Consider the following 20,632-nt stretch of genomic DNA (forward strand, 5'->3'; position numbering starts at 1 on the left):
AAGTATAGTATATTAACCCAGTGTGATCCCGATCTCCAGTAATTAAGTAAATGACACCCCGCATGTAAAATTGACCATTTCCCCTCGCCCGCTGCCTGTATACAATGGGTGTGTAGTCATTAATAGGAATACATCTGTAGCTTTCTGTCTCTCATTCCCTAGCTCCCTCATACACAGATCCACACGCACAATGTGACATCACTCAGTACAAAGGGTGGAGTGAGTGAGACCACATTGAAATCAGTTCTGTCTGTAGGGGAAGGGAATTTCTTTGCAGACAACAGCAGCAGCAGCAGCAGCAAGAGGATCTATCCGCTCAGCCACATCCACACTGGCTGGCATCAAATATTATAGAGAAACAAGCCAGTCTTCGAGAAGAAGAGCTGAGCTTCCAATCGTGTCATAAAGTACAGAGAGGACTTGGTCCTGGTCTAGGCTGGAGAAGTTATCAACGACCTGAAATACTATAAAATCACTTTATCAGCTTGACGACGAGTTGACGGTAGGACTGATATACCTCTTGTGGGATGTTGGGTGAGGTTTAGGCAAGGGTTACTATGAGGAAACCAGGGCAAGGGATGGCGGCACGAAAGAGGTGTGTTGGGAGTGGCACAGGGACAGCATTGGCATAAACCAGCTTTTCACATCTCTACTTTCTATACTAAAAAATACATATCTTCATATGAAAACTTTAGATGGTAGAGCTTGGTCTTTTCCCGTAAGTAGTCAGTAAGTCAACTTTGCCTTGGAACTGCTTCTAAGCCTTCAGTGAAAGAGTTGACAAGCCTGGGAATTTTGGGGATGGTCTATCATATTGGGTGTGGATGATTGGAAACGAGGGGGGAAAAAACTCTTGTGAGCTCTCGTGGAGATGTTTTTGGATGAGGGAATTTTTTGAAGGTATCTGGGAGACTTTGGAAGTCAAAGATTAAGGCAAAGAGTTTAATGCTCCTTATTATCATCCATATAGTTTGTGGTGAGCCTAAAACCGATATATCAATGAAGACGCTTCCGTTGGATCTATAAGTGATATATAGATGAGGTCTCTGATAAGTCTGCTACCAATATAATGATGACAGTTCTGTTGAGTCTGATACCGATATACCGATCACATTTCTATTGCATCTGATGCTGATACATTTCTGTAGGCAGCAAAGTGATGCCAGATACCCTGAGATATACCCCAAAACATCCGATAGCCTTTGGAGGACTATGACTAATGGAAAGAGTTTGGTGTTCCATTTCTCATCCAAATTCTGAGGAGTCTGACCTTTATTTATTGATGATGTTTCTTTTGGGTCTGTTATCGATGTGTTGGTCTAAGACCGATATATCGATGTTTCCATTTATATACCAATACATCAACGACATTGAATCCGATGCCAATATAGATGACGTTTCTGTAGGTTTCAAAGTATAGTCTAAATTATTTGTTACAATAAGCAGGGTTTGAGGTGTTAATTGTTAGTAAGTTCACCACTAATGAGCTCCCACCCATCTTCTTGTTTCAGTTCTGGTCCTCTGTAGTCTCCTGCTACAGAGTTGGGTGCCCTGAGTAGTCACATTCGGAAGTTTGGGCGTGGGATAGGGAGAAATAGCACAGGGCAGGCTGACAAACCCACTTCCTATAAGCTGAGAACATGAAATACAATGGACTCTCCGGTGTATTACAGAACGCTCGGTCTGATCTGGCAGAGTCACGCTCGCACACAAGAGGCTGATCATTCCATGCAAGATCAAATATATTACCCGGCAACGCAGTGGATGTAAAATGCGTTACTCATAAATATTAGACAGGGTAATGGCATGCAGTGTGCATGATCCAGCTGTAAAATATGCACAAAATACAACATGATTAAAGGGGAAGGAGATCTTTATCCACCTGATAGACCTTATATAGCATAGCAACAACCATTTAACTAGGACCATTAGCTCCTGGGTTGTGGTGAAACCAGTCATGGTCAGAAGGAAGCTCTCCAGTGACTGTAGGACTATGAGTCCTTTTAGAATTTTGTATTACAGGAGAGGTCACTGTGTATGTTATTTACTGGATAGCCAAGGCAGGAAAGAGTTAAAAATCCACTCCCATGAGGGCTGACCAGTGGGGGCATTGGTTTAGGAATTGTTACTAGGAATATTGGTATTTCCTGTTTGCTTACATGACATCCATAGCTAGCCCCAGACACTAGTATGTGTCCACCTCATGATACACTGAAATGGTCACATGACGGGCAACCCAAACCAATAATCACAGTGCCAACATTTCTATAGAGTGTTAGCTAGAGAACCCTATGAACAGTGCGATCACAGACCCATGATGAGTACTAATGGTGCTAAAATGACCCTATAAAGTGTCAGAATGTCCTATAAGAAGTGCCAGTCCAAGTTCATCCTTGCACAGCGTCAATGTGCCCCATAAATAATGTGCCTCCATAAATAGTGACCTATAAACAGTGCCAGACACACTTAAAACATGCCAATTTCTCCCAATAACCAGTATCAGACACATTGCCTTTATTAACAATTTTCCCCTATCAGTGTGAATGGGTCCCCATAAACATTATCAGGGTGGCCCATACACAGTGGTACAGTTTCTTCAGCATCAGTGCCACAATGGTTTCAGAAAACCATACCAGCCTGAGTGCCTCATAAATAGTGCTAGGCACAGTGCTTTCAAAAACAATCCCTCCACTACAATGATAAAGTTGCCTGTAAACTATGCCAGGCGTAGACCTACAGCCCCATAAGTATTAATAGCCACAATCAATCCTTTAACAGAGTCTGACCCAAACCTCCACAAACAGTGCCAATGTCTCCCCATAGACAGTACTAAACACAGTTCCTTCACTATGAATGCCTCCACTAACAGTGCAAAGATGCTCTCTAAACAGTGGCAGAGTTTTAGATGTATATATATATATGTGGCTTTTTTAGGTCTTCCCAGTAAAGGCCCCAGGGTGGCACAGTAGCTGAAGTCCAGCTGCGCTTCCTCTTCTAACATCTGTTTCTTCTCATTCACTTAATGAAGACTGTGCCCTGGATAGAGGCCTCGATGATAAGTTGATTACAGTGAACCTCGCGATCAATGAGAAACCTGGCAGTGAATGCTCAATTTCTCTACAGCACCACCACAGGAGAAACAAAGTATTACAATTCACATGTTAAATTCAATGGGTTGTCCACATAATGTAAGGACATGCGGGGTCCTCCAAAGTCCTCCACTCTTCACAGTTTATGGGGTCCCAATACTCAGTCCCTTTACCAGGTATTGTCTTCGCACAGATGAGCTGTTTTGTGATTTATGGAGACTCAGAAGAAAGAAACTAGACAGTGGAGTTGTGTAAAAAGTGATGGCGGCTTGCCGTGTGCCACAAAGTGACGGCGGCATGTCGTGTGCCACAGAGTGACGGCGGTGTGTCTTGTGTCACAGAGTGACGGTGGCGTGTCTTGTGCCACAGAGTGACGGCGGCGTGTCGTGTGCCACAGAGTGACGGCCACATGTCTTGTGCCACAAAGTGATGGTGGCCTGTCATGTGACACAAAGTGTTGGCGCTGTATCATGCATCACAAAGTGATAGTGGCGTTTTGTGGGCCACAAAGTGACGGTGGTGTATCGTGTGCCGCAAACTGACAGCACCGTACCGTGCGATTCACATTGATGGCAGCGTATCGTGTGCCACAAAGTGACGGCGGTGTACCATGCGCCACAAAGCGACGGCGGTGTACCATGTGCCACAAAGTGAGGATGGCGTATCATGCGCCACAATATGATGGCGGCGTATCATGCGTCACAGAGTGACGGCGACGTATTGTGTGCCACAGAGTGACGGCTGCATGTCTTGTGCCACAAAGTTATGGCGGCATGTCATGTGACACAAAGTGTTGGCGCTGTATCATGCATCACAAAGTGATGGTGGCATTTTGTGGGCCACAAAGTGACGGTGGTGTATCGTGTGCCGCAAACTGACAGCACCGTATCATGTGATTCACATTGATGGCGGCGTATCGTGTGCCACAAAGTGACGGCGGCGTATCGTGCACCACAAAATGATGGAGGTATATCATGCTCCACAAAGTGATGGTGGCGTATTGTGTGCCACAGAGTGACGGGGGCATGTCATGTGCCACAGAGTGACAGCGGTGTGTCGTTTGCCACAAAGTGACAGCGGCGTGCCGTGTGCCACAAAGTGATGGTGGCGTATCGTGTGCCGCAAAGTGACGGCGGTGGTATCGTGCGCCTCAAAGTGACGGCGGCGTTTCATGTGCCACAAAGTGACAGCGGCATATATTGTCCCACAAGAATAGTGCAAAGTGTAAGACTAAAAATGCGACTCCTCTGTTGGTGTGAGAAAATTCATCTTCATTTCTTTTCGCGGGAGGATGTCACAAATTCTCTGTCTCTTTCAGTGCCCCAAAATATTCTGACAGAGGCGTTTTGTGTCCCCGAAGCAGCTGCAACCGGGCCGGTGCTGAAAGCGTTAAATGAGGCATTGAAACCGAATGAATTAAAGGCATCCAGCTTCCTTCAGTGAAACATTAGCAGGCGGGCCATGTAGAGATAACACTGGTGTTACACAGGAAGCCAGACCAATTGTCCCACTGCCAGACAGAATTTAGGATTTCAGCACAGGAAGAAACAAGTTAAGGGGAGGAGAGGGGGTGTCCGCTTCTCCATGACCTATTTTGTGGGTGCCGTGACTTTAACAGAAGTTAATTAATCAAAAAGCTCTAAAGTAACTCCTTACCTATTTATGAGGTATATCATGGTTATATATTGCACAAAAAGAAGAACCACCTTAGGGGGCAATTGACACCCCTCAAATTAATGAGTTGGGGCAATTTAAAGAGAAATCACCCATAATTTGTATTAGGACTTATCCCAACAAATGACACTACTGTAGTTGTCAGTGTTGTATCTTCCTAAGCTTAGTACTTAAAGGGGCTGTCCAGAATGAGAAAAATATAGCTATTTTCTGCCTAAAACAGCGCCACCCTTGTCTACTGGTTGTGATTGGTATTGAAGCTTCAGTGAAAAACAAATACATATTTATTTCAAAGGATGGGATTTTTGCTTTGCTTGACTCTGGTGACCACCTTTTTCTGCCATGTATGAGAACACCACAAACATCTTTCCCTATCTCAACTTCCTATAACACTGTGTATGTGATTTCACTGGCAGTATTTATTCCTGTATGTGGTATTATTCGGTCCCTATGTGATCTGGTGACAGTGTGGCGGTGTTTGTCCCTTGCATGTGGTATTATTCGGTCACTACGTGGGGGTAATATGTGGTCTGGTCACGGTGTGGCGGTGTTTATCTCTTGTATGTGGTATTATTGTTCTTGCTATAGTGGATTTTGTTGTGTATTGCGGTCATTTGTTCTCTGATATTAATTAGGAGAAGATTCTTTATTTCCATTAGTGATTAACTCCTTAATGACCAGAGGTATTTTTGTTTTTGTTTTTATGGCTTCTTCCCAGAGCCATAACTTTTTATTTTTCTGTCAAAATGGCCATGTGAGGCCTTGTTTTTTGCGGGACGAGTTGTACTTTTGAACGACTCCATTGGTTTTAACATACTGTGTACTTTAAAATGGGCAAAAAAAAAATTCCAAGTGCAGTGAAATTGCAAAGAAAGTGCAATTCCACAATTGTTTTTTCTTTTTTTTATCATGTTAAATGCTAAAACTGACCTGCCATTATGATTCTACAGGTCATTACGAGTTCAAAGACACCGAACATGTCTAGGTTCTTTTTTATTTAAGTAGTGAAAAAAATCCAAACTTTGGCAAAAAAAAAAATGGCGCAATTTTCTGAGACCTATAGAGTCTCCATTTGTCATCTTCTTGGGCTGGGTGATGGCTTATTTTTTGCATGCTGAGCTGATATTTTTATCAATACCATTTTGGTGCAGATATGATCTTTTGATCACCTGTTCTATTGCATTTTATTGCAATGTAGCGGCAACCAAAAAAACATAGTTCTGACGTTTTAAATCTTTTTCTTGTTACGCCATTTAGCAATCAGGATAATTCTTTTTTTATATTGATATATCTGGCAATTCTGGACACGGCGATACCAAATATGTGTATGTTTTATTTTTTTATTGTTATATTTTGAATGGGGCGAAAGGGGGGTGATTTGAACTTTTATATATTTTTTATTTTTATAATATTTTTAAAAACTTTTTTTTACTTTTTGCATGCTTCAATAGTCTCCATACTTTGTTTGGCTTTGCTACATACAGGTGATGATCAGATTGCCTGTATGTAGCAGAAATGCTTAATTGCAATGAGCGAAGTCCACCGGGCGGCACTCATAGCAATCCGGCTATGACAACCATAGAGGTCTGCTGGAGACCTCTGGTTGTCATGCCAACCCATCGGTGACCCGCGATCATGTGACGGGCTCACCGATGGGCGGGATTTCCGGCGCACTTCCGGAAAGCGTGACTTAAATGCCGCTGTCAGAAATTGACAATGGCATTGAACTAGTTAACAGCCACGGGTGGATCGCGATATACCACCCGCAGCTGTTGCGGGCACATGTCAGTTGTATATATCAGCTGTCATGTGCCCAGAAATGTGCGAGCTCAGCAGCGGTGCCTGCATCAAACAGGGGAAGTCCGACATCGGCGTATTATTACTCCCGATGTCGGAAAGGGGTTAAATACTTGGAACAAGATGCACTCACAGGGGTTTTCCAGTGAAAACAAGTAATCACCTCTCCACAGGATAAGTGATAACTTATTGATTGGTGGGGGTCCGACATAACGGCTAATGAGTATTTGCATATAGCTGTAGGGTGGGCCCCTAGAGTCAATTTCTCCTGTGGGCCCAAGACACTCCAGTCTGACACTGGATGTCAGGGTATATTGGCTTTTTGGGCGTTACTGCACTCCAAAAAATTTTTTAGGTTTGTCGTGGAGGTACCCTTCAAGTGAGACCCAGCAGCACAAAGTATTTCAGGAGTAACGTCCTAATCTTGGTAAGAACATACATCTATGTGACACAGTACCTCATGTTACTGAGGACAGGGCAGCATGTGACAATGTCATGGTGTGAGGAGAATGAAGACTACAGTCCAACAGGCTATGGCACAGAGATCTTCACATCCAGCTGATGGTAATCAAGACAATGTTGTGATTTGAGGACCAGGACAGAAACAAGCGGAAAGTCATAAATTAATGTAAAAGGTACAGGGCCCACAACATCACAGAGTATGTAAGGAGGTGAGTGCACTTATATGACTGAGGAGAGGGCTATATGACAGGAGCAGTATTCAGTTGTGAGGAGTGCAATAGAATCATCACTCAAACCGTAGCACATAGTATTTCAGAAGAGCTGTATATTTTCACTCCCTTTCCAAGTGCTCAAAGAAATTATCAAATCAGTTTCGAATGGTCCATTTGTCTTTAGATGTCTGACTGACAAGAGGCAATTTATGCATGAAAAAAAAGCCAAAATGCTTTATGTAGATTTGGAAACAAGAAGGAAGTGAAGGTCAGATGTGAGAGTAGCTGAACAGATTTTACTTCCTCTATAAAAAAAAAAGACTGCCTACCCCTCCCTCACTTCTGTATCCACAACTGAAAAGTGTTTCTACAGATGGAAAAGCGTGCCTCAGTATTAACTCCTCACTTACTACACAAAACTAAATAGTGAGTCTTAAAATATCAATACCAAAATCACCATGCTAACCTGACAGGTAAAATGTCAGATTATGGCACTGCTATGGGGTCCACAAACAGCCCCAAGTTAACAAAGATCATTTCTCTGTTGGGTCCATGCTGCTGCATCTGTAAGGGTATGTGCATCAGCAGCTTTCCATGCGTTGTACAGTATCATGTAAACCACAGGGTGTTTTACCTGTGGATTCTGCAGAATCCGCGCAGAATAATCCGCAATGGAATCCACAACGTGTGCACATACCCTAAAACTGTCTGCTGTGCTATAGGCACTACAAAACTGGAGTTGTTAGCTCAGGTTGGGGATTAGGGCTTCAATGGCACATCAGAGAAGAGCAGCATTTAGGGCTTCCATGTGCAAGTGTAAAGCAAATGTTTCAACGCCTACAAAGAATATGCAATATTAATCAAACCCCCTATTAAGAGGGTGTCTACTGTTCAATGCTCATAGATTACAGTAGTGATGGTGAATGCAGATTTAGACGTAACTAGAGTATCAGACATAAAAATGTATCAATAATTTACCGTATCTAGCAACAGAAATGTGGGAAAACCTTGCGTATTCCATAAAGAGAAAGAATCACAGATCAGAAAAAAAGAAAAAGTAAATGGAGATAAGGAAAATGTTAAATCTTATCGTTCCCATGTGCATACTATATAGTAGCTGTATCCTTTAAAAATAAGGCAGTGTAGAAGTTATGTTATTTCCCACAATATTACAGTAGTTAGATTCTTGTACATAGGGGCAGTATTATAGTGCCGTAGTTATATTCTTGTACCTAGAAGGTAGTATTATAGTAGTTATATACTTATACATAGCAGCAGAATTAGAGTAGTTATATTCTTGTACATAGTGGGCAGTATTATAGTAGTTATATTCTTGTACATAGGGGCAGTATTATAATAGTTATATTCTTGTACATAGGAGGTAGTATTATAGTATTTATAACCTTGTTCATAGGGGCAGCATTATAGTAGTTATATTCTTGCACATAGGGGGCAGCATTATAATAGTTATAGTCCTGTACATAGGAGCAGCATTATAGTAGTTATATTCTTATACATAGGAGCAGCAGTATTATAGTAGTTATATTCTTGTACATAAGGGCAGTATTATAGTAGTTATATTCTTGCGGAACGGCATAAAAAAATAATATATGAATTACTTTTTTTTTGTTCATTCTGCCTTCCAAAAATCGGAATAAAAAGCGATAAAAAAGTCATGTGTCTGAAAATTCTACCAATGAACGTCAACTCGTCCTGCAAAAAACAAGCCCTCACATGACTCTGTCTCAAAACTATGGAAAAATTATAGCTCTCAAAATACGACGATGCAATTTTTGCAATAAAAAGCGTCTATCAGTGTGTGACAGCAGCCAAACATGAAATAAATATAAATCTGGTGTGACAACACTGCAATCTTAATTATCTACATGTCTATTTTCTGTAAACCAGGAGGATTAGACTATTATGTATATGTTGAGTTTTGCATTTATGCGTTTGTTAATATTTGTCATATTAGTCTTAAACTTTGATTTTTGATCATTTTGAATGGCTAATGTTTGCCTCTTGTATCAGCTCCTACAACTTACAGTGGGTACAGAAAGTATTCAAACCCCTTTACATTTTTCACTTCAGTACTAGTACCGTAGTTATATTCCTGTACCTAGAAGGTAGTATTATAGTAGTTATATACTTATACATAGCAGCAGAATTAGAGTAGTTATATTCTTGTACATAGTGGGTAGTATAATAGTAGTTATATTCTTGTACATAGGGGCAGTATGCAGAATTAGAGTAGTTATATTCTTGTACATAGTGGGCAGTATTATAGTAGTTATATTCTTGTACATAGGGGCAGTATTATAGTAGTTATATTCTTGTACATAGGAGCAGTATTATGGTAGTTATATTCTTGTTCATAGGAGGTAGTATTATAGTATTTATAATCTTGTTCATAGGGGCAGCATTATAGTAGTTATATTCTTGTACATAGGGGGCAGCATTATAGTAGTTATTGTCTTGAACATAGGAGCAGCATTATAGTAGTTATATTCTTATAGATAGGAGCAGCAGTGTTATAGTAGTTATATTCTTGTACATAAGGGCAGTATTATAGTAGTTATATTCTTGTACATAAGGGCAGTATTATAGTAGTTATATTCTTGTACATAGGGGGCAGTATTGTAGTAGATATATTCTTGTACATAGGGGGCAGTATTATAGTAGCTATATTCTTGTACATAGGGGGGCAGTATTATAGTAGTTATATTCCTGTACATAGGGGTAGTATTATAGTAGTTATATTCTTGTACAAAGGAAGCAGTATTATAGTAGTTATATTCTTGTACAAAGGGGCAGTATTATAGTAGAAGAAAAAAAAAAAATGTGACAAAACCAGCTCACCTACTAGGCATTTGTTGTGGGGAAGCCCGGATGACGTGCAGTCTTCACGTGAAGCAATAGAACAAATAGAGGAGAAAATCCAGCTTCCAAAAATATCAAAATTTATTGAAGATAAAATCCAGAGTCCAAAAACATGGTTCACAGGAGAAGAAATAGCAGCAAGCTACATGTTTCGAACAATAAGTTCTTTTTCAAAGCAGTGCTTTGAAAAAGAACTTATTGTTCGAAACATGTAGCTTGCTGCTATTTCTTCTCCTGTGAACCATGTTTTTGGACTCTGGATTTTATCTTCAATAAATTTTGATATTTTTGGAAGCTGGATTTTCTCCTCTATTTGCAGTATTATAGTACCATAGTTATATTCTTGTACCTAGAAGATAGTATTATAGTAGTTATATACTTATACATAGTAGCAGAATTAGAGTACCGGTAGTTATATTCTTGTACATAGTGGGCAGTATTATAGTAGTTCTATTCTTGTACATAGGGGACAGTATTGTAGTAGATATATTCTTATACATAGGGGGCAGTATTATAGTAATGATATTCTTGTTCATAGGGAAAATATTATAGCAGTTATATTCTTGTACATAGGGGGCAGTATTATAGTAGTTATATTCTTGTGCATAGGAGCATTATTATAGTTATATTCTTTGACATAGGGGACAGTATTATAGTATATTCTTTTACATAGAAGGCAGCATTATAGTAGTTATATTCTTGTACATAGGGGACAATATTATAGTAGCTATATTCTTGCACTTAGGGGCAGTATTATAGTAGTTATATTCTTGTACAAAGGGGCAGTATTATAGTACCGTAGTTATATTCCTGTACCTAGAAGGTAGTATTATAGTAGTTATATACTTATACATAGCAGCAGAATTAGAGTAGTTATATTCTTGTACATAGTGGGCAGTATTATAGTAGTTATATTCTTGTACATAGGGGCAGTATTATAGTAGTTATATTCTTGTACATAGTGGGCAGTATTATAGTAGTTCTATTCTTGTACATAGGGGACAGTATTGTAGTAGATATATTCTTATACATAGGGGGCAGTATTATAGTAATGATATTCTTGTTCATAGGGAAAATATTATAGCAGTTATATTCTTGTACATAGGGGGCAGTATTATAGTAGTTATATTCTTGTGCATAGGAGCATTATTATAGTTATATTCTTTGACATAGGGGACAGTATTATAGTATATTCTTTTACATAGAAGGCAGCATTATAGTAGTTATATTCTTGTACATAGGGGACAATATTATAGTAGCTATATTCTTGCACTTAGGGGCAGTATTATAGTAGTTATATTCTTGTACAAAGGGGCAGTATTATAGTACCGTAGTTATATTCCTGTACCTAGAAGGTAGTATTATAGTAGTTATATACTTATACATAGCAGCAGAATTAGAGTAGTTATATTCTTGTACATAGTGGGCAGTATTATAGTAGTTATATTCTTGTACATAGGGGCAGTATTATAGTAGTTATATTCTTGTACATAGGAGCAGTATTATGGTAGTTATATTCTTGTACATAGGGGGCAGTATTACAATAGTTATATTCTTGTTCATAGGAGGTAGTATAGTATTTATAATCTTGTTCATAGGGGGCAGCATTATAGTAGTTATATTCTTGTACATAGGGGCAGCATTATAGTAGTTATAGTCTTGAACATAGGAGCAGCATTATAGTAGTTATAGTCTTGAACATAGGAGCAGCAGTGTTATAGTAGTTATATTCTTGTACATAAGGGCAGTATTATAGTAGTTATATTCTTGTACATAGGGGCAGTATTATAGTAGTTATATTCTTGTACATAGGGGCAGTATTATAGTAGTTATATTCTTGTACATAGGGGCAGTATTATAGTAGTTATATTCTTGTACATAGGGGGCAGTATTATAGTAATTATATTCTTGTTCATAGGGAAAGTATTATAGCAGTTATATTCTTGTACATAGGGGGCAGTATTATAGTAGTTATATTCCTGTACATAGGGGCAGTATTATTGTAGTTATATTCTTGTACAAAGGAAGCAGTATTATAGTAGTTATATTCTTGTACTTAGGGGCAGTATTATAGTAGTTATATTCTTGTACAAAGGGGCAGTATTATAGTACCGTAGTTATATTCTTGTACCTAGAAGGTAGTATTATAGTAGTTATATACTTATACATAGTAGCAGAATTAGAGTAGTTATATTCTTGTACATAGTGGGCAGTATTATAGTAGTTATATTCTTGTACATAGGAGCAGTATTATAGTAGTTATATTCTTGCACATAAGGGGCAGTATTATAATAGTTATATTCTTGTTCATAGGAGGTAGTATTATAGTATTTATAATCTTGTTCATAGGGGCAGCATTATAGTAGTTATATTCTTGTACATAGGGGGCAGCATTATAGTAGTTATATTCTTGTACATAGGGGACAGTATTGTAGTAGATATATTCTTGTACATAGGGGGCAGTATTATAGTAATGATATTCTTGCCCATAGGGAAAATATTATAGCAGTTATATTCTTGTACATAGGGGGCAGTATTATAGTAGTTATATTCTTGTGCATAGGAGTATTATTATAGTAGTTATATTCTTGTACATAGGGGACAGTATTATAGTATATTCTTTTACATAGAAGGCAGCATTATAGTAGTTATGTTCTTGTACATAGGGGACAATATTATAGTAGCTATATTCTTGTACTTAGGGGCAGTATTATAGTAGTTATATTCTGTATATTCTTGTACATAGGGGGCAGTATTATGGTAGTTATATTCTTGTACATAGGAGCATTATTATAGTAGTTATATTCTTGTAGATAGGGGGCAGTATTATAGTAGTTATATTCTTGTACATAGGGGCAGTATTATTGTAGTTACATTCTTGTACAAAGGAAGCAGTATTATAGTTGTTATATTCTTGTACTTAGGGGCAGTATTATAGTAGTTATTTTCTTGTAAATAGGGGCAGTATTATAGTAGTTATATTCTTGTAGTTAGGGGCAGTATTATAGTAGTTATATTCTTGTACATAGGAGTAGTGTTATAGAAGTCAGATTTGTGTTTTTAGGGGCAGCAATATTACTCTATATAGTGTAATTCTTTATAATGGGGAGTGGAGATAGTCAATACGGTTATATAATATTCAGAAATCACAGGCCATAATGGGTTGATTTAATGGGGTCAGGAAGGGTCAGATCTGTAATCTCCATGTAGTGATCAGTGGAATAGAGACGTCTCAAGATGCAGTGACATTGGTGGCGTGGCTCCATCCCTGTACCACTTTCGGATGGGGCTTTGCATTGAGAAGCTTACACGCTCAGCCCATCAGCGCTATGCCTTGTGTCAGCCCATCTGTTGGAGGCAGTCAGCTGACTCATTTTCTGCAGATTTCTGTTTTGACCTGAATACTATGGGGCTCGGTGTGACTGGAGAGGAGGAGGGAGGCAAAATGCTTTTAGATCGCTGTAAAATCTCCATCATCACATAGGAAATGACTCGTGGCAAACATCACACCAAATCCCTGAATGAGGGTGCATCCCATTCAGGAAGTAACAGGAGGAAATATATGGAGAAAGACGGAACTGTGTATAGGGATGCAGGGAATTAAATGAATGGGTGGTTCCCTTAAGCAATTGACGGGTGGTTCTGGACACTTATAGGAGTTCCATCGATGGGTGGTTCCCCAAACCATCGAGGGGTTTCTGTGAACACTAATTCAGTGGGGGAAATAAGTATTTGATCCTTTGCTGATTTTTTAAGTTTGTCCACTGACAAAGACATGAACAGTCTATAATTTTAAGGGTAGGTTAATTTTAACATTGAGAGATAGAATATCAAAGAAAAATCCAGAAAATCACATTGTATCAATTTTATAAATGTATTTACATTTTGAGTCCTCCGGCAAACAAGACTTAATACTTGGTGGCAAAACCCTTGTTGGCAAGCACAGCAGTCAGATGTTTTTTGTAGTTGATGATGAGGTTTGCACACATGTCAGGAGGAATTTTGGTCCACTCCTCTTTGCAGATCATCGCTAAATCATTAAGATTGTCGCTTGTCAACTTAAAGCTTCATCTCCCTCCATAAGTTTTCTATGGGATTAAGGTCTGGAGACTGGCTAGGCCTCTCCTTGACCTTAATGTGCTTCTTTTTGAGCCACTCCTTTGTTGCCTTGGCTGTATGTTTTGGGTCATTGTCTTGCTGGAAGACCCAGCCACGACCTATTTTTAATGTCCTGGCGGAGGGAAGGAGGTTGTAACTCAGGATGTTACAGTACATGGCTCTATCCATTCTCCCACTGAAGCGGTAAAGTAGTCCTGTGCTCTTAGCAGAGAAACACCCCAAAACACAATGTTTCCACCTCCATGCTTGACACTGGGGATGTATTCTTTGGGTCATAGGCTGCATTTCTCTTCCTCCAAACACGCTGTGTTGAGCTAATGCCAACGAGCTCAATTTTTGTCTCAGCTGACCACAGCACCTTCTCCCAATCACTCACAGAATCATCCAGGTGTTCATTGGCAAACTTCAGACAGGCCTGCACATGCGCCTTCTTGAGCAGGAGGACCTTGCGGGCACTGCAGGATTTTAAACCTTTACGGCGCAATGTGTTACTAATGGTTTTCTTGGTGACTGTGGTCCCAGCTGCGTTGAGATCATTAACAAGCTCCTCCCGTGTAGTTTTAGGCTGATCTCTCACCTTCCTCATGATCAAGGATACCCCACGAGATGAGATTTTTCATGGTGCCCCAGATCGATGTCAATTGACAGTCATTTTGTATTTCTTCTATTTTCTTACTATTGAACCAACAGTTGTCTCCTTCTCACCCAGCGTCTTACATATGGTTTTGTAGCCCATTCCAGCTTTGTGCAGGTCTATGATCTTGTCCTGACATCCTTATAAAGCTCTTTGGTCTTGCCCATGTTGTAGAGGTTCGAGTCTGACTGATTAATTGGGTCTGTGGATAGGAGACTTTTATAAATGTGACTATGTAAGACAGCTGTCTTTACTGCAGGTAACGAGTTGATTAGGAGTGTCTAACTGGTCTGTAGGAGCCAGAACTCTTAATGGTTGGTAGGGGATCAAATACTTATTTCTCACTGCAAAATGCAAACAAATTTGTATAATTTATACAATGTGATTTTCTGGATTTTATTTTTGATATTCTATCTCTCAATGTTAAAATTCACCTACCCTTAAAACTATAGACTGTTCATGTCTTTGTCAGTGGGCAAACTTACAAAATCAGCAAGGGATCAAATACTTATTTCCCCCACTGTAGGAGTGCATGTTTGGGTGGTTCCCCAAACCATCAAGGGGTTTGTCTGGACACTAATAGGAGTGACATCGATGGGCGGTTCCCCCTAACCATGAATGGGTTTCTCTGGACACTAATAAGAGTGCCATCGATGGGTGGTTCTTCTAAACCATGCAAGGGTTTCTCAGGATACACCAATAGCAGCGCCACATATGGGTGGTTTCCCCAATCGATAGCCAAACCACTTGTGGATCCAACAAGGTGGCTCAGGAAGCCACCAGGAGAGTCATCTAGGTATGCTAAGCTCACTTCCAAGAGTGCCACCCCCACACTTGTTTAACATCATTTAACATTTGGATCTTACCAACCAACCAAAGTTAAGTCAAATAGTTTAAAATAAATTTATGAATCTAAAGCCAAATATTGACGTTGCAGCCCTCGTCACATATGCCCCAATCCCCAAAGGATTCCCATCCATTCAGGAGTTTTTTAATCTGTGTATGTTTTATTGTAACCCCCTCTGACAACTAAATATTTCAGTGTTATATTTTAAAGGAGCCTTTATGTACTTTGACGGGCGTCCAATCCTTACATACCCAGCCGTTCAAGGTCCCAGGGAACATGGAGATAAAAAGCACTATTGTTCGCTCCACCCAAGTGCACCCCCTCTCCATTACTCCTTTTGTTTGCTCCCCACAGTAATTTTACATAAAGCTATCAGCCTTCCGGACATTCCATTCCATTTAAAGTGGGGGTGGGGGAGAACTTGGGATGAAGTCTATGGGAGCAAAGCTGGTTCACAGCCTGAAAATTAGAACTTTGTGTGGAGCAGGTTAAAAGGACAAGAAGAAAGTAAAAGCAGACGGATGTTTGGAAGAAACTGACAGGAGACTGGAAGGCTTCAGAAACTGCGTTTTGGAGAGCTGGATCATAGAATACCAATGATGCCTCGGATTCCCTCCTCCCACCCCACTCCATCATGTAAAACAACTTCACAAGGGGGGCTGGGAATTGAAATAACATGAAATGGGGGGGGGGGGAATAAAGACGGAAGATAGAAAAATAAAAAGATGTGAAAATTGAATTTTAATTTTACAGAATTTTTCATTTTTTAAGATTTTTGTTTATAATTTTTGTAAATTAGAATTACAAATGATAAAAAATAATGTTGTTCTTTTTTCCAGCCAAAGCAGGGTAAAATTTCACCCAGAGCTTATTTTCTGTAACATTTTACAGAATTTTTTTATCATTTTTTCTTTTTCAAAATTTTCAACTTAGAATTAAAAATGGAAAATCGTTCTTTTTATCTAACGATGGTGGTCATTAATTTATAATTTCCCTGCCTAATAACTAGGCAGATTTTTGTCATGGCTTCTGTTTAACCAGGATTTTCCTGAATTTTTTTTTCATTAAAATTTAATTTTCTTTTTGTTTTTCTGATTCTGTAAATTTTAAAATTTGAAGCAATTTTTGAGGCAGTGGAGTATCTGGCCTCACGATGGTGGACACCACCCAACTCAAAGTCACCTTATCTGGATCACAGATAAGAAACAACAAAATTAACGGGTTAAACTAACAGTTTTCTGAATCACACTGGGAGTTTATAGTTGACCTGGTGTCAAGCTGAAAAGGACTAATATCCTGAAAAAGGTCCTGTCTGTCTGCTTTCGATTGATCACCAATCACTATTTCCTAGATGAGTGAAAAAATGGATCTGATCTTGCGCTGCCAATATTCCACTCAGCGAAGAGAGGACATTGAAGTATATTTAAAAGTGGTCTTTATTTGTCAGCACATTTTGAAGTTGGATATCAGGCAGAAAAAAAAATCAGGATGACTCCGGAACCTTTTCTGGAAATCTTTTGTTAAGCATTAATGAACCCTTTAATGGTGAAACTAACAGGTGCCAACAGATTTCTCAACCAGACTGGGAATGTATACTTCACCTGGTGTCCAGCTGAAAAGGACTAACATCTTGAGAATGGTCGTGTTGTCTGCCATCGGTTGCGTAGCCAATCAGAATTTCGTGGAGAATCACCTTCAACACTGATTGGCTGACAGACATGAATCCTAGACATTGCTCTTCCCAAAAGTCCTTTTCAGTTGGATGCCAGGCCAATTTCCAGTGGACAATCCCAGGCCATTTTTGTATATAAGCCCAAAACAAAGGGCTCTTATATCATTTTATGTAAGAAATTGATTAATATTACACCCATTTTAGGAAAATACTAATAACCCTCATCTGAAAATCCTAAATAGGGTACCACAGTCTTTGTGTATATTGTCTAGCAAAGGCGAAAAGGTTGTAAATTTAAAAAAAAGGAGGAGCTGCGTTCACGCAGACTCGTCAGTTGCCATGGCGATTTCATTGCACATAGATGGAGGAAAACATTCTCTTCCCTCAAGGCCTCCCTCCTGTCTTGTCTGCATGCACTAAGCCAATTTTCACATTTCTTTCACACTTAGGAAATATAAAGCCGTTGTGTGAATGTGTGAAGAACGTCAGGAAAGGGTTAATTGGGAAGGGGACAAGAGAATGGGCCGAGACGGCAAATGCAAGGGAAAGAGGATAGAAAAGGGTTAAACAGAAATAGGAGAAGATCAAAAATGAGACGGTAACTCCTCTGAAAACCGAAAAGGTCAAATATATGTGCAGTAAATGCGGAGGTCTCGATTTCCTCCATATCGCAATCGAGAGACACGGGAGCTGAGATATGGGGGGCTGTTTGAAGCTTGTCATGTGCCAGGGGTGGAACATGGTGGTCAGTGGTCCCCGATCCTGACTGACAAATCTGCCCGATCAGGGCCTCAAAATAAAGCTTCACCCAGAGCAACCAAACAGCACCACATATCTCAGCTTCCGGGACTTCTTTCCTCTAGAAACAGTGATTACTATGAGGGAGGTTGTCAAATTTGAGACCACTAGACAAACAGCGGCAGTGTGTAGTCCTTGGTCTACACCTGTGCACAGGACAGTGGCCAATCAGAGCCTGCCATACATGAGATCAGTAATCCGGCAGCAGTCCTGCTCCACATTCAGGTCACTGGACGCTCCGCTATAACCTGAGCCGCCGATATTTCACAGATTAACAGCATTCTCTCTAAATGTCACAGGGAAATTAAAAGAAAGAATCTCAGAGGGAATGTCATTTCCGGTCAATGCCCAGGTTATACCAGCTGCACACCAATAGTTACTGTATACAGGAGAGGCCCAAGTTATACCAGCTATACATATATAATTATATATAGGAGATTCCCAGGTTATACCAGCTGTGCATATAGAGAGGATGCCAGGTTATAGCAGCTGTACATACAGTATATAATTATATGCAGGAGATGTTCAGGTTATACCAGTCGTACATATATAATTATATACTGGAGATGCCCAGGTTATACCAGCTGTACATATATAATTATATACAAGAGATGCCCGGGTATACCAGCTGTACATATATAATTATATACAAGAGATGCCCAGGTTATACCAGCTATACATATATAATTATATACAGAAGATGCCCAGGTTATAACAGCTGTACATATATAATTATATATAGGAGATGCCCAGATTATAGCAGCTGTACATATATAATTATATATTATTATTATTATTATTATTAATAATTATATGGCACCATTAATTGCATGGTGCTGTACATGAGTAAAGGGATTACATACAGGGTTATAGATATCGTTAACAGTATACAAATTTACAATGACAGACTGGTACAGAGGGGAGAGGACCCTGTCCTTGCGGACTTACATTCTTCGGGATAATGGGGAAGAGACAGGAGGTCGGGGTGCTGCAGCACTGATGGTGATGAGGCGGCAGCTCTGGTGGTGGTGACACGGCAGCTCGGGTGGTTGGTGAGGTGGCAGCAGCTTGGGTGGTTAGTGAGGCGGCAGCTCAGGTGGTTGGTGACGTGGCAGCAGCTTGGGTGGTTAGTGAGGCGGCAGCTTGGGTGGTTGGTGAGGCGGCAGCTCGGGTGGTTGGTGAGGCTGCAGAATGGTTATTGCAGGCTGTAGGCTTTCCTGAAGATATGGGTTTTCAGGTTCCTTCTGAAGGATCCGATTATTAGATAGGTGGGATGCCCAGGTTATAGCAGCTGTACATATATAATTATATACAGGAGATGCCGAGGCTATAGCAGCTGTACATATATAATTATATATAGGAGATGACAAGGTTATACTGGCTGTACATATATAATTATATATAAAAGATGCTCAGGTTATACCAGCTGTACATATATAATAATATATAGGAGATACCCAGGTTATAGCATCTGTACATATATAATTATATACAAGAGATGCCCAGGTTATACCAGCTGTACATATATAATTATACACAGGAGATGACCAGGTTATAACAGCTGTATATATATATATATATATATATATATATATATATATATATATATATATATATATATATATATATATACACTCACCGGCCACTTTATTAGGTACACCATGCTAGTAACGGGTTGGACCCCCTTTTGCCTTCAGAACTGCCTCAATTCTTCATGGCATAGATTCAACAAGGTGCTGGAAGCATTCCTCAGAGATTTTGGTCCATATTGACATGATGGCATCACACAGTTGCCGCAGATTTGTCGGCTGCACATCCCAAAGATGCTCCATACAAGGCAGGATGGATCCATGCTTTCATGTTGTTTACGCCAAATTCTGACCCTACCATCCGAATGTCGCAGCAGAAATCGAGACTCATCAGACCAAGCAACGTTTTTCCAATCTTCTACTGTCCAATTTCGATGAGCTTGTACAAATTGTAGCCTCAGTTTCCTGTTCTTAGCTGAAAGGAGTGGTACCCGGTGTGGTCTTCTGCTGCTGTAGCCCATCTGCCTCAAAGTTCGACGCACTGTGCGTTCAGAGATGCTCTTAGGCCTACCTTGGTTGTAACGGGTGGCGATTTGAGTCACTGTTGCCTTTCTATCAGCTCGAACCAGTCTGCCCATTCTCCTCTGACCTCTGGCATCAACAAGGCATTTCCGCCCACAGAACTGCCGCTCACTGGATTTTTTTTCTTTTTCGGACCATTCTCTGTAAACCCTAGAGATGGTTGTGCGTGAAAATCCCAGTAGATCAGCAGTTTCTGAAATACTCAGACCAGCCCTTCTGGCACCAACAACCATGCCACGTTCAAAGGCACTCAAATCACCTTTCTTCCCCATACTGATGCTCGGTTTGAACTGCAGGAGATTGTCTTGACCATGTCTACATGCCTAAATGCACTGAG

General features: G+C 40.0%; 1 protein-coding gene across 1 annotated transcript in view; it reads left to right on the forward strand.

Annotated features, from left to right (window-relative positions):
- Positions 1–204: 204 nt before the first annotated feature.
- The window catches only part of PEA15 (proliferation and apoptosis adaptor protein 15), a 71,398-nt gene continuing 50,970 nt past the window's right edge, over positions 205–20,632 (forward strand). Inside the window, exon 1 of the mRNA XM_077259347.1 lies at positions 205–502. The gene's annotated coding sequence lies outside the window, so the exon portion shown is untranslated. The remainder of the gene's footprint in view (positions 503–20,632) is intronic.

This window comes from Ranitomeya variabilis, chromosome 1, assembly GCF_051348905.1.
Source record: "Ranitomeya variabilis isolate aRanVar5 chromosome 1, aRanVar5.hap1, whole genome shotgun sequence".
Lineage (NCBI taxonomy): Eukaryota > Metazoa > Chordata > Amphibia > Anura > Dendrobatidae > Ranitomeya > Ranitomeya variabilis.